The following is a 15,748-nucleotide window of genomic DNA, read 5'->3' as shown; positions in this document are numbered from 1 at the left end:
CTGCACACCAGCCTAAACTCTCTCTTTGGTTTGTTTCAGCAAATATTGGCAGTGAATTAAAGAGGTCCTGTAAGACCATAGATCTCATTTTCAAACTAAACACGGAAAGTAAGCAAAGAAAGCAAGGGATGAAGATCTGAAGCATGATGGGCATCCTAAGGGCCATTTTCCTAAGGGACATGTTTCTTATGATGCCCACACTTCCTGCATCATGGAAAAAACCCTCGAAGAGATTCCTGGAGGTCAATGTCAGTGTGTCCAGGTGCTCTGTAAATTCAGAGAACTGCAGAGGTAGGAGGGGCCTTATAGGACTATGTCTCTAATATTCTCCCACTCCACAGATGAGGAAACTGAGACCCAGAGGAGCTGAAGAGCTTGCAGATATGACACAGTTAGGTGGTAATATGTCTCATAAAGCTGAGCCCAGGCCTAGCTTCACACTCCAGGCTAGCAGTGTGCCTTAGCCCCTGGTCCTTTGGTTGTCTATCTCAGAATCACAATGAGACATCACCTCATATGTGTTAGGATGGCTTTATGAAAAAGATAAGAGAAAATGAATGCTGGTGAGGATGTGGAGAATTGGACTCCTCATGCACTGTTGGTGCACTGTTGGGAATATAAAGTGGTACAGCCATTATGGAAAACAGTATGGAGTTTCCTCGAGAAATTAAAAATAGACCAATTCATTGCAGTGTTTTGAAAGGTAAATACATTAACATCATGATATTGCTAGACCTTAACGCAGTTCAAAGTCAAAGAAAGAGCTCTGACTAACCATGAGGTACTGACCACATGTGCTTATCTCCTATTCCTACTAAAACCCAAACACAACACAGCAAAGGAATTTTTCAAAAACTGTGGATCGAGCCCATAAAGAGAATGGGGAGATTTCAGCGGGCAAAACATTTACACTAATTTTGGAAAAGTAAAGTTGGAAGAGTGATGTGCACTTCAGCAAGGCAGAAGAAATTAGAAAAATTGAATTTGAGAGTCTTCAGAGATCACCAGACCAATGAGCGTTGCATCAGTTTGCTCCATAGAATCTCTGAGAGGGTGGCCATTCAGAGCACAGTCCTCCAAGGAGGCGGCTGTGAAATTCCACTTGCACCATCCTGGCCTGGGCCGACGACGAGGAGTGAACTCTCTCTCTCTCCAAGCAGTTCCTTTCTCATACTCCACCCTGGCAGGGATCAGCCTGGCCCTGACTCCTGCCCAACACCACAGCCTTGTCCTCTGCAGAAACCCAGCTCCAGAGGCTCCCATTCAGTGTCACCAAACACGAAGGAGAGCGGACAGGCATATGAGATTAAACACAGTGGGGGAGGTTTTTTAAATAGAACTATCACACCACCTAACAACAAAATGTGCCGTGAAGAGATACCTGCACCCCCGTGTTCACTGTAAAACAACCTAAGTGCCTGTCAATGATGAATAGAAAGTGAAAGTGAGAAACACACCCACACAATGAAATATTTTTCAGCCACGAAAAAGAAAGCCCTGTCACTTTGACAATGTGCATGAACCTGGAGGGCATTGTGCTCAGTGAATAAGCCAGGCAGAGAAGGAAAAACATTGCATAGTGTCACTTATACATGGAATCCTGAAAAAGTCAGACTCCTAGAAAGGGAACAGAATGGTGGGTGCAGAGGGCTGGGGCTGGGGAAAACGGGGCAAGTTGATCAAAGGGTCATACTCTCCCTTGCAAGATGAACAAGTTTTGAGGATCTAAAGTACAGCACTGTGATTATGCTCAACACTGTGTGGTATATTTGAAATTTGCCAAGAGCAGGTCTCCAGCATTCACACTGGAAAAGCACAGCTCTGTGAGGTGATAGCTATATTAGTCAACTTGCTTGTGGTATTTCCCAATGGACATGTATGAAAAACCATCACATTGTATACTTTCAAATTACAACTATATTTGTCAATTATACCTCAATAAATCTTGGAATGGGGAAAGTGGCAGAATAGGAATTTGCAGCTAGATGGGAGAACTGGTTGAGTTAAATGATGGTACAGTCAGCTTCCAACCATCTGTAGTGAGTAAGAAAGTCTGGAGAACTCATGGCAGGGAGCAATTCAAATGAAGATGCTATTTGTCCTGGGAACATACAGTGTGTTTCGTCAGCCTTGACAGCAAATACTTTCAAAATTAAGTCCAATGGCATGAGCAGAGATTGGTGTTCATTGATGGAGAGGTGGGACTCAGGGCCCTGAACCATGCTGGGTGTCACCGAATAAAATCAGCAGCAGGAAAAAATGCATCTAAGTTTAAAATAACAGTTGTGTGTGCGTGTGTGTGTGCGTGTGTGTGTGCGCACGCGCGCGCATGGCCTAGGAAAGGACGAGGTTAAAGGTAGTCCCTCCTTCCTGCCCTAAAGCACTCTGTGGAATCCAGAGTAGAGAATGGGGCCCAGGGTGTCAATGAGGCAAAGCCCACAATGGCTAAGGGCCCTCTCACACTTATGTGATTCTCTACTTGCAAGTCGGCATACTTGATAAAGTGTATTTGCCTTTTGGGAGGACTATTGGCAAAGTTGGCCATGTGTAGGTCAAATAAGCCACTGACTTTTACAAAGGTGTGTGGTCGACTTTGTCACAAGTCCCCCCATCCACCACGGATGAAAGTGAAACTACCATACATGATCTGCTTGGGGAGGAAAGGTGGCTGATTCCTCGAAGGAGAAGGGCCAAGAGCCTTTTCCTCAATGGGCTGTTATTGGGTTCGTTTTGCATAAGAATACAGGTAAGGATCAAACAATAGATAGTATTCAAAGAACTATGAGGGTTTATTCTCAGTCAGGGTCAGATAGCTAAAGAGCCATAAAACTTTGAGGAACAAACTTCTTGCTTGGACCCTTATCATTTAAATGAGAGCATTCTAAACTAAGTAGGTTTCACAGGATATTTAGGAACTCTTTCTTATGCTCAATCACCCCGGATCCTGCTCTAGCCTGCAAGGGGCTGCCCCGCCTCCCCTATCACAGGTTTTTAGGCTTAAGTGGATTAGAGCCAGGAAGCACCTCTCCTAGAGGACATGGGGACTCCGGCTATGTCAGAATAGCCAGGGGCGGGGCGGGGAGAGGGTGGCGAGGAGAGGGTCTATCACTCCCTCTTTGTTGCAGCCCCTCTGAGTCCTTCCATGAAGGCCTCCAAGTGATCGTGTCTGGCTTAGGTTACCCCTCCTCTGAGGGGTCTTACCCGTCTCTGACTAACCAACCAAGTGTTGGGGGCAGGAGATGAAGCAGAAGCAGCATTGCTGCCAGAGACAAGCTTGTCTCCTCTGTGGCTTGAATTCCAGAAGTCACTCACTCATCCTTAGCCATGGGAGTCAGTTACAACTCCTGAAACCACGCAGAGCAGTTCCCAACACAAAGGCTCTAAAAAAACTACAAATCAAAAATTCCTTTTTCCTATTCAATGACTAAAATGACACTTTTAGAGCATTTCAGTTATCTATGGCTGCATCGCAAACCACCCCAAATATTAATGGCTTCAATAAACAATAACCATTTTATTACCTCTCACAACTCTGGATTGAGCTGGACAGGTCTTCTCACTCATATAACGTTGGTTAAGCCTGCAGTGACCACGTGTCCAACAGTGCTGAACCTTCTGCTCAGAGAGCCCACATGTGGCCTCCCATCTCATAGCAACTGCATTTGCAGAGAGGCCCTTACCAAAACGAACATTCCAGGACAGGGGACATGGAAGCTGCCAGTCCTCTGAGGGGCTGGTCCCAGAAGAGGCAGAATCTCTTCCACTGTCTCTTCTATTAGTCATACATCCAGCCACTGGCCCAGCCCAGACTTAAGGGGGTAGAGAGATAGACCCTTCTTGTCACTGGGAGAAGGCACAAAATGTTAGCAGCTAAATCCACCGCAGAGCCTCGGTGCTTTCCTTCCATATTTTTATTGCATGTGTAACAGCAGACGGCTGTGGCAGAGGCAGTGTGTTAGCTGTGCCCAAAACCAGCATCCAGTTCAGTGTAAATTTTGCTCAGACCCTTTCCTGAGAGGTAGTTTTGTGGCAATAAGGGTATAATACATCAAAAGCATGACTCCCATGCCTTACCCCATTATATACCCATGCCCTTGGCCATGTAATTTGGCCGTGCCTCCACTCCAACCTCGGGCTCATACCAGTGATTTGCTTTGGCCAATGTGATGTTAGCAATGTGATGCGAGATTTGAAAAGTGCTTCACAATCAAGCTTGACATCCTTCTAGCACCTCTGCCAATACCATAACAATATGCCGGGACTAACCTGCCAGAAGGTGAGAGACACCTGGCAAAGCCAATGGACTAGCAAGCTGCCCCCCAGATAGGGGAGCAAGCCCAGCCAAGATCAGCAGAATCCTCTAGCTACTTCCCAGTTGTCTCCAGAGTGAGCAATAAATGCTAATTATGTCACTGAGATTGTACAGGTGCTTGTTAGTCAGCATTATTGTGGCCATACAGATTGGGTGTGGGGACCAGAGATGTCTGAAAACAGTTGCAGTCACAACAAAAGAGAAGAGAGAGACAGAAATCAAACTTGACACACTTTTAATTTTTGCCCTGATTGTTGCCACACACACTTATTAAATACCTAATAGCTTGAACTGTAAGTATCTCACAGCAGTGATTTATTTGCAGCAGGGAATCGTTTGGCACCAAGAGCACGGGCTTATAAACAGCTTGTGATGACAACAGGGAAGTGCAAAGAAAGAGCTCCATTTGGTTGTGCTGGAATCAGTCACATCCATGGCACTTGGGGCTGGATGCAGCTCAGCAGAGCCCAGAGCAAAATGACAAATGAGGCCACTGGGTGCGTGTACGCCAGAGGGAACCCTGGCCTTTGGCTAGGGTTCATTAACGAGATTGAGGTTTCTCCTTGAAAATCTGGGCAGCAGCTTTGAGATTCCTTCCAGGGACTTAGTCTGAAGTTTAAAAGGCAGATGTAAAGGTTCTTTCTGCCTGAATTTGGGCGTTTTGCAAGGTTTTAGCCATTAAGCTTTTCTATTTTCTTTGCCATAAATTACAAGCATAATGCATGTGTAATATATGTGTATAAATATATAACTATATACACATCTGTGTGTCTGAATATATATCTATCTCAATCCATGTGGGTATTCTGGGGGAAGTCCTGTAGGAGCTCTAATAAATAATAGGCAATGCATGGAGCCCTTAATGGTAATAATCCATGATTCACATTGTCTGTCACAGCCACAGAGAAATTATGGCCTCCACGCAGGTGCAGTTTTACAGATACTGCTATCTTTTCAGAACACAGCCTCTGTTATCATGATAATTGTAAATTGTTTTGTTATGTAACACACCATTCTGAGTTTATGCAGTCCAGACCTAACAAGGGGTTCTAAGCAGTAGGTGGCTTTTTTTCCATTGTAGATATGCACCTAAAATGTGTCACCAGGGTAATGTACAAGCAAAACTATAGTCAACCATAAATTTAAGGATAATAAAATAAATTGAATTCTCATGGTAACATTAAATCATTACATATTAGCCCTCTCTCTTTTATTTAAAATCTGTAATTAAATAAAATTTACATGTAGTCATACAAATGAACAAATGGTTGTGTAACCACTAACGGAAGAGGTATGCATTTATTTTCTCAGACATAAATGTTTTTATTTGATATATGGTACTACAAGGGCACATAAATAAACATGAACACAAAAATAAATGTAAAAGATCTAAGGACACAAATTATTAAACAAAACGTATACTTAGATGCTTGTATATTTTTCAGTATCTGATTTAACACTTATTATAGAATGTCCAGCATACATACTCAACTATATGATGGTTGAATCCATGCATTTTGATTCAATTTCTTTTTTTTAACTAAGTAGAAGAGAGCAACCATCTGAACTATAAAAAAAAACAAACACACAAACAAACATTTTTGTGGGCAAGCCCCTTCACAAATAGGGGATTTAGCCAAGTACGCTGTCTCCCTAAACTACGAGGTCGGGTTAGAGATGAGCTGGGAAAAATCGAACAGGAAGATGATTACTTCTGAAGATCAAGCCAGCTTTGCATCTCATTGCTTTGTCCTCACAGAGGGCCATGCTGTCTCCGCAGAGAGGCAGCAAGTGTGGAAGGGGCGCAGACCAGACAGGAGGGGGAAACTGAAATACGTAGATGGTTTTCATGATCCTCAGTCACCCATTTCCAGTAACATTGCCTTTTAGTTTTCAAAAGGCAGAGTCCATGGAAAGACTTTTCTAATAATATTATTTGAAAACCAGGTCATTTCCAAACAAAACTAATTTAGAAAAATAAATAACCATTTGTGATTCATGATTGGTACTTTTTTGTATTTTTACATTACCCCTTATTCCCCCATACCCTCTTCCTCCTCCACCCACACCCTGCCCCCTCACGGTTACCACAATGTTGTTCATGTTTGTGAGTTTTTTCTCTTTTTCTTTTTTGCTTGACCCCTTTACCACCCCAAGTTACTTATCTTTCAAAGAAAAGGACCAGAAAGCTGTTTACATCCCATGGAGGAATTAGTAAATCAGATTTATCCCTCCATGCAAGGGAACATTTATTCTCAAACTAAGCTTTAAAATCAATTCTAAAATTCATCTTCTCCCTGGAAGCAAGGAAAACTCTACCTTCCCATGTCTCCTCCTCCAATTCTGTCCCCTGATGTGTTGTGGATGGGAACTGACTTCTTTTTTCCTAGAAATTTTTAGAACAAGTTCTTTAGAATCTAAGAATCATAGTAATAGTCATTTACTGAACACTCCCAATGTACCAGGCACTGTGCTTAAGTAGATTACGTCATCACCTCACTAAATCCCCCCAACGCCACTCCACGGTTTGTGCTATCTCCCATTGAATGGGTAGGAAACTGAGGCTTGGCGAGCTTTAGGGATCGTGGGCACCATTTTCATCTTAGGACTGGGGCGTGAACAATGTCAGCCAGCTAGGGAGCGGCAACACTAGGAACAGAAGGCAGGTTTTCTGCGACTCAGCCAGACCCTCCTTTACACCAAAGTTGCTCCTGGAGGACTCTCTGAGGGTGGGAATGGGCCAGCACCCAGGAAGTAATAAAAAAAAGGACATTAGCCAGCCTTCCCTGGGAAGAGTGAAAGATCGCCTCCTCAGCTTCCACACTCGCCTCCTCCTCCCTTCCCATCTCCTCCTGCCACTCGGATCGTACCCCCAGCATCACAGAAACCTGCCAGCCGGCCTTCCACGTTTCCATGGGAGGTCAGCCCCACCCCGCAGTAGGAAAAGGGGATTCTGTGTTCCTGCGTCACCTGAAGATGCCACGTAGGTGTTCCGTGTCATCCTGCTGTTGTGAAACTATTTCCAACTTTCCCAAACGTTTAGGGTTTGTTTTGGACAAACCTAAAAGACATCTTTCCTTGTGCTTTTTCCCATAATTTTAAACCTAAATGTATTTTATGAGAAATCTAATCCATATGTTTCTGATTAATTTGTAAGAGCCATTTGATGTCCAAGGGCCTTTTAAGTTTTTATAAGCCTTTTTAAAACCTTCCCTTAGAGACGTCTTGCCAACAGAAAATTAACTTAGATCCCCCTAGTTCAAGTTCATTCCCAATCTCAACAATCACAGGACTCTGCTAAAACTGTATTGCTTGCTGCTGAAGCCAATCATCCATAGCTGTCCAGGGTACAACTCATCATGTACACCTTTTCTCAAGGCTCCCACTGGGATGTTGCTTATCTCATAAGTGGGAGAATAGTTAAGATTCATTCCAAATACATCTCTCACAATTTAGCCTATGTCTACACCCAGCTACCAGAGGGACTTCACAGCTGAACTGGATGGTTGGTTCAGTAAAGTGTTAAGAGCAGACCCACAGTAAAACTAAAACTTCTTTCCTCAACATACAGGATTATTTCTGTACTGACGATCTGGCTTCTACTCCCGGCTCTATACTTCACCTGCTGTATGACCCTCGACAAGTCACTATTGTCTTGAACCACAGTTCCCTTAACCCTAAAATAGAAATCATACTTTATAGCCATTCTAAATACTAAAGAGATAAAGTCTGTCAGGTGCCTGACATATAGTAGGCCAGTATAGTTCCTAAATCTTGGTCTTTAGACAGTCAGATGTTAGATAGCATCCTGAAGATAAGCAGATACACTTATACATTGAGTACAAATGATGCATGCATAGAAATTATCTGAGGAGCATGTTTGAAATGCAAATTCCTGGACACACTCAAAGTCAGGTCAGTAGATCTGGAAGGAGGCCCAAGAATCTGCATTTTGAAAAACTTCCTGGGTAATACAGGTGTCCTGAGGACCACATGTTAAGAATCAATGATTTATGGTAATATGAGGGAAGGAGAGATAATAGGATGTAATAAAAGTTATTGCAACAAGATGACAACTAGTAATGAGGAGAAGACGTAGCCAAATCAAGCAAAGGAAGATTATTAAACACTTAAGGAAAAATCATGCAATACAGTTTCTGAATATCTTCTCAATTACTTGCATTCCTCAGAGGAGAAGCGTAAGAATGAACATTCATAAGAGCATTTTGAATGCTAACTATAATATATGCTATTATGGATTACTATTAATACATTTATAGTTAGCATTTTGAATGTTAACTGTAATATATATTCAAAGTGGGTTCAATCAATTTTACATCAAACATTGTTAAATATTTAGTTATAATGCAACCTACAATTGGAGGAACTATTTTATTATGAATAGAGAATTTTGAATTTTAAATTAGAAACCAAGTTTTCAAATCCAGCCATTAAAGTAAAAGTTCAAATCAGAGGACACAGGTTTTTAACAAGAAAGTTGAGAAATTGAGAAACGTTAAATTACTGACTCGGGACTTTGAGCATACCAGCTCCCTTATAGACAACAGGGAAAAGGCAAACATCTTTACAGGACAAGATTCCACTATGGATATGTGTGTAATAAAGCAAGACCAACCAAGTGAGAACAAGCAACGGCTATTTATTCAGAGCTTGCTATACAGCAAGAGAGTTAGCCACCATAACTTGTGTTTGGCAGAAATTCAAGACAGGCAGAGAAGTAGGGAAGCTTTATGGTGGGAAAAAGGGATGGTTCCAGGTGTGTTCTGCTTGGAGGCTGTTGGCCTGGGGACACTATAGTTAGGTCCATTAGACATGGGTCATCCATGTGATTAGTTAGGAATGCAAATTTGGCCTTCTCCCATTGGTCTAACATGAAAGCAGGAGCAAAATGTAGGGAAGCTGCTCGTCAAGTTATTAATCAAGTCCTGGCCACTTGGGGCCAGCTATTTCAGGAGTTAGTGTTTGCCTTCCTGGGGTGTTACTGAAGACAGCAGTCTGACTTCCACTGGCTGTGACTGATAACACAGTTTCCTGGGCTGGTTGTTATAAAAAATGGGTTGGTTTCAAGGGCAGGCTGCTGCAGGTTGTGAGTCAAATCTCTGTTTACATATAGTCTGGCCATTTTCCATTGTATATTCAGTCAGATATCAATTAGCCAGGAAGGGGTGAAGGTCCTATCATTTCAAATTTATATTTGTCTCATATTTTTTAATTATAAAATGAAGCACTAAGAAAATTCTCCTATGAATTCTAGTTATGTATATGGTTTTATATACCCTTTAATACTGATGTTATAGTATTTACTTGTTTGAGACTATAGAATTTACTTATTTGTGTATATATACACAAATATGTGTGTATACAAATATATATGTCTCTATACACAAATATGTATATATAGAAATATGGATATATGTACATATACACAAATATGTGTATATACAAGTATAGTACATTTATATATACACAAATATGTATACATAGAAATATGGATATATGTACATATACACAAATTTGTATATATAGAAATATGGATATATGTACATATACACAAATATGTGTATATACAAGTGTGGGTATATGTATATATACAAATAATGGTATATACAAATATGGNATGAATTCTAGTTATGTATATGGTTTTATATACCCTTTAATACTGATGTTATAGTATTTACTTGTTTGAGACTATAGAATTTACTTATTTGTGTATATATACACAAATATGTGTGTATACAAATATATATGTCTCTATACACAAATATGGATATATACAAATATGGATATATGTACATATACACAAATATGTGTATATACAAGTATAATATATTTATATATACACAAATATGTATACATAGAAATATGGATATATGTACATATATACAAATTTGTATATATAGAAATATGGATATATGTACATATACACAAATATGTGTATATACAAGTGTGGGTATATGTATATATATATATACAAATAATGGTATATACAAATATGGATATATGTATATGTACAAATATATATATATTCACTCATTGGTTATAGGAAAACTAGCATAGCACTAATCAACCTACTTACTACTCTGGCTTAAATGATATTGTTGCAATTAATTCAAACAATAGGAAAGCTATTCCAGTCCTCTTGAAGGTAAAAAAAGTCATCTTTTTTCTTCTATCAATCATGGTATGGGTAAAATATATAATGACTTCAACAGAAACATTTTAAAAATGCAATACCATTCTTCAACTTCTTTCTCACAGATTACCTGCTATGTTTACAAGTATTCTGTGTGATTTACTATTTTTGCATGTGATCAAACAGGAGTCCCTAGTAATGTCACAAATTTGTAGGTGACTACAGACCCTTCTGGATAGAGCAAGTGCCATGGAGCTGACCCACTGGAAAGTCTGTGATCAGCCTATGGTTTGTGGGGCCACAGAACAGACCACCAGAGCGAGTCCAGCTCCAGACCTGAGTCAGAGGCTGGGATAACCGAGTGGTTACTAAAGGAGCATTCCGGAGATCCAGACCCAGAGTTCAAAGACTGTCCTGAGTTCAGGATACCTCGAGCAACAGTTTACACCAGGCAGGTGGAGCTCAAGCAGCAATAAAAGCTGGTCCTCAGTCAGGCCAGCAGGTGCCCATCAGAATATCAGTTCACAGCAGCAGCACGGGTTTGAGTCAGGGACCGAATCCCAGGAAGCAAGTCTCAAAAGAGAAAGACCAAGTATCAGGGTTGCGGTCATATCTCTGAACATATGACTGAGAGATACCGGGCAAAATTTTTCATAGACTAGTGCTCATATCTGGGAGGGCTCGATTGAGGGAAGCAAAACCACTATAGCTATTCGCATGAAAAAGGCATTCAGCAAGGGCTGCCTGGGATGCCACTGGAAGGCTGGGGGAGTGGGAAAAACACCACCAAATAAGCCTGCCAGGGAAACCGCCTCCTCCGCCATAATGAAAAAGGCGAGGAATCAAGAAGCTTCCACCACCCCAGCTCCAGCCTCTTGACCTCACAGAGCTAGGGAGTGTGCACAAATGCTGCTTCAGTCAGTGCAATGAGAACAAAACCACAACCGTCAGCAGAATCCCCCTGGACCCTCACCAACGGGTCGAGTGATGGGATCACTGCTATCAAAACCGCCAACATTTCCCCTCCCTTGCTTTCCCGGAGCAAAGCCAGGCAGTGTCCCAAATAGCACATGAGTGTGTCTAACTGGCAGAAATGAATCCTCATCCGGAATCCCAGTAGGCTGCACCACCTCCACCATCCAGAAAGCCACCCTGGGATAAGGGAGTCAGTAAATGCCGAGTGCAAAACCTTGAGGCCAAGACCCAGCCCCATGGAATGGAGAAAGAAATTGCTGTTCCTCAGAGTTCCCAAGCATCTGGTAGTCATTTCTAGAGTATCTCAGGAATGTTTCATAATAGGGCAACTCAAGAGGCAATACCGAGTCATCTTAAAAAAGAGAGAACTACCATTTCCTGGGCATCTATAGATGAGCACTTTAGGTATACGTTATAATACAGGTACTGCAAATTAATTCTGTAAGGTAGATATTATCTCCATTTAAAGCAAGGAAACTGAGTTCTAACTTGAGTCACTTTTACAGACATACAACTGGTAGGTGGCAGAGTAGAAACTGCAGGCTGGACTCTAAACCCAAAGCCGAGGCACTCCCTACTGTGCCCCACTGTCTCTCAGTATTAACTGAGCAGCCAGCTCCTGAGTCATGGAAACAAACTTAATTCTAAGCCGTGCCCAGTGTTGGCATCCCAGCTGTTGATAAATCCTGTTCTGGATCAGACTGAGTCTGAAACAGGTTGCCACAGCCTTCAGGTAAAGAGGCAGCCCAATGAGACAGAAAACACAAGTTAAAAACTGGAGTTAAAGGTCTCTGTGTATGACCCAAAGAATGGTAAATGTTTTTTAATGAAACCACTTGAAGTTATCTAAAATATACATATAGAACCAACCAGTTCTAGAGAACAGGCTTTACTACAGGAACAGGACTTTACCTTTACTGTGGTTTATTCCCACAGAATATATTGTCTCCATGTTCTGCTACCATCTGCCGTTAACCCTTGTGTTTAAACCAGAGGCCAGTGGCCCTCCAAACTCAGCCCCATTTAAGGCAGTTGCTTCAAGCCCTCTCTTTCTCACCATAGGTCCTATTTGGCCTCCCCTGTTCCTAAGATGCCAAGGGCTACCCTCTGGTTTGCCTCTCACCAGTCACATGGGACAAATATTTCCCCCGATTGAGTTCTAGCTCCTGAGCTCTAGGCTCCCCCCGACAAGGTGCAATCCACCGTGACCCGAGGAGAAACAAGAATAGTCAACAGAAAAATTGGTTCTCTCCTAAGGAAAACTAGGTAAAACAGCTGGAACAATACATAAAATTCAAATAACCAGATACAGAAGATCACAGAATGGAATGAGGAAATTTTTTGAAAAGCAGTGAAGAAAGTGGTAGGAGTAAATACAATCCCTAAAGACTTGACTGCTCACAAACTCAAAGAGGCCATAACCAAAATACGATTTTTAAAGAACCCCGAACCGTATGGATAAGAGGTGAATAAATCCTGCTGAGTCCTGTGGCTGTTGAATTTGGGGATGACCTTGAAGTACTGGAAATGTATGCACTAAATATGAAAATGTAAGGACTCAAGACCACTTTTTAAAATTTGAGAAACTTAAATATAGGAATAAGAGGAAGTACCATTTCACAAAGTAAAGATTGAACTTGTGGAACTTATTACATCAAGAAAGTGGTAGAAATGGAAAATATAAATTAAGCCCCAAAGGATTTGGAAAAATTTATGAATGACCAAACCAGAAATAGACACTAAGAAAGCCTAGGTTATAACTAAGTTTTAAGGTTGCCCTCAAGCCTTCCTTATTCGGGGAGGATTCTGAGCAGGGTGGAGATTGGGGCCTACATGAGGACTATCCCGGCAGGCTGGTGGCGTGACAAAGGTCAGATTAACCATGTTCAGGGAGATTAAGTGAGTAAATGCATTACAGATCATGGGAATCAGATTTCTTGGAGAGGGGAGTTATGAATTTGGAAAGGTAGAAAGTTAGAGTAAACCTTGTAGTGTTTGACTGAAATTAAAGGCAGCAGTGTGAATTAAATTTTTCTCCTTTTTTCAATTTTTTTAATTTTTAAACTAGAGTTGGTGCACAATGTTATATTTGTCTCAGGCGTACAACTTTGTGATTAGACATTTAGATAATTTATGAAGTGATGACCCTAATAAATCTTGTACCCATTTTGACACCACACACAGTTATTACAATATATTGACTGTATTCCCTATGCTGAACTTTAACATTCCCCATGACCATTCTGTACCTTCCCATTTGTACTTCTTAATCCCCTCACCTTTTCACCCATCCCCACAACCTGCCTCTCATCTGGCAACTGTCCAAGTGTTCCCTGTATCTATGAGTCTGTTTCTGTTCTGCTTGTTCATTATTTTGTTTTTTAAATACCACATGTAAGTGAAACCATCTGGCATTTATCTCTCTGTCTGACATTTCACTCTACACAATACCCTCTAGATCCATCCATGTTGTTGCAGATGGCGAGATTTCATTCTTTATTATAGCTGAGGCATATTCCACTGTATACACGTACCACTTCTTCTTTATCCATTCATCTATTGATGAACATTTGAGTTGCTTCCATATCTTGGCTGTCATACATAATGCTGCACCAAACATACAGATGTATATGTCTTTTCAATTTAGGGATTGGAGTTTCTTTGGGTAAATACCAAGAAGTGGAATTGCTGAGTCCTTCTTTTTCTATGTTATATCTTTTGTTTTAAAGTCTATTTTGACCGGTATAAATATTACTACCCAAGCTTTTTTTCATATGTCTATTGCCATCTGCATGTCCTCTTTGGAAAGGTGTCTATTCAGGTCCCTTGCCCATTTTTCAATTGGATTGTTTGTTTTTTTGGTGTTGAGTTTTATGAGTTCTTTATAAATTTTGGATATTACCTGCTCATCAGTTCTATCATTGGGAAAAAGGGTTCTCCCACTCTGTAGGTTGTCTTTTCGTTTTGTTGATGGTTTGCTTTGCTACACAAAAACTTTTCAGTTTGATATAGTCCCATTTCCTTTGTGTTTTTCCTTTGTTTCCCTTGACTGGGGAGATATATCAGAAAAAATATTGTTATAAGAAGTGTCTGAGATTTTACTCCCTATGTTTTCTTCCAGGATTTTCATGGTTTCAAGTCTCACTTTTAAGTTTTTAATCCATTTTGAGATTTTTCTTGTGTATGGTATAAAAAGGTGTTCTGGTTTCATTTTCTTTTTTTTGCATGTCTCAGTTTGATTTGCCCAACACCACTTATTAAATACACTATGTTTACCTCGTTGTATGTTCTCACCTCCTTTGTCAAATACGAATTGACCATAACAGCATAGGTTTATGTCTGGGCTCAATATCACTATTCATTAGAGAAATGCAAATTAAAACCACAGTGAGGTATCACCTCACACCTGCCAGAATGGCCATCATTAATAAATCCACAAATATCTCTGGCCACACTGTAGGGAGAGCTGTGCAGGTGCTGAGCACACAGCAAATTCACCTCAACAGGGTCTGGTGTCTGCTGAGATCTGCCTTTGGATTTGTCACTCGTGAATCTAACTGTATCCTGCTCTTCTGTCTGAAGACAGCTACTGGGTGTGTTGGTTCTGAGGTCTTCTAGGAGGGACTTTGGTGCAGGCCAATGTCAACACTGACTGTGACAGGCTCTGGGCAACCTGATTGGAGCTGCAAAGCAATGCACAGTTTGTCGCTGCCTCTGCTGGGCCTGGGTGTGCATAGGAAGGACCCGGGTGTGCATAGGAAGGACCCGGCTGTGCACCAAAGCTGGCTTTTCGCAGCGCCAGGCCCAGGTACAGATTAGCAACCAGCCCAAGACACCTTAAAGTCTGTCTCTACCAGCCTCCACCTTCCAGCTGCCTATTAGGCTGTTACTGAAACAGCCTCTGACAGTACTCCAGTTGAAATCACCAGATATATGTGAGTGGTATTCACTAGATTGATACAGGTTCAAACTCAAAGCCAGTGCTGAGTCCACTCAGCGAAAGTCCCAGGGTATATCAAACCTTGCTGCCACCTGCTGGTTGCCTGCAGACCCATGTGGTGGGGCAGAGTCTCAGGCAGTCAGCAGGGTGAGGCCTGCAGAGTTCATCAAGTCCAAACAGACAATGATTTGGCCGTGCAAAGGGAGGGCTCTGCACCAGTCAGGCATGTGAAGGGAAAACAGCTTTTATCCTAGAGCCAGAGAACTCGGTCTGTGCCAGACTTTGCCAGGAACCCAATCTCAGCAGGGCAGAACTGCCAAAAGTTGGAAGGATGGGGCTAGTGGATCTCCCACGAGGAAGAGGCACC

This window comes from Sturnira hondurensis, unplaced genomic scaffold (assembly GCF_014824575.4).
Source record: "Sturnira hondurensis isolate 20B ecotype Veracruz unplaced genomic scaffold, ASM1482457v3 Scaffold0006413, whole genome shotgun sequence".
NCBI classification, from domain to species: domain Eukaryota; kingdom Metazoa; phylum Chordata; class Mammalia; order Chiroptera; family Phyllostomidae; genus Sturnira; species Sturnira hondurensis.
This window is presented reverse-complemented; position numbering follows the sequence as displayed.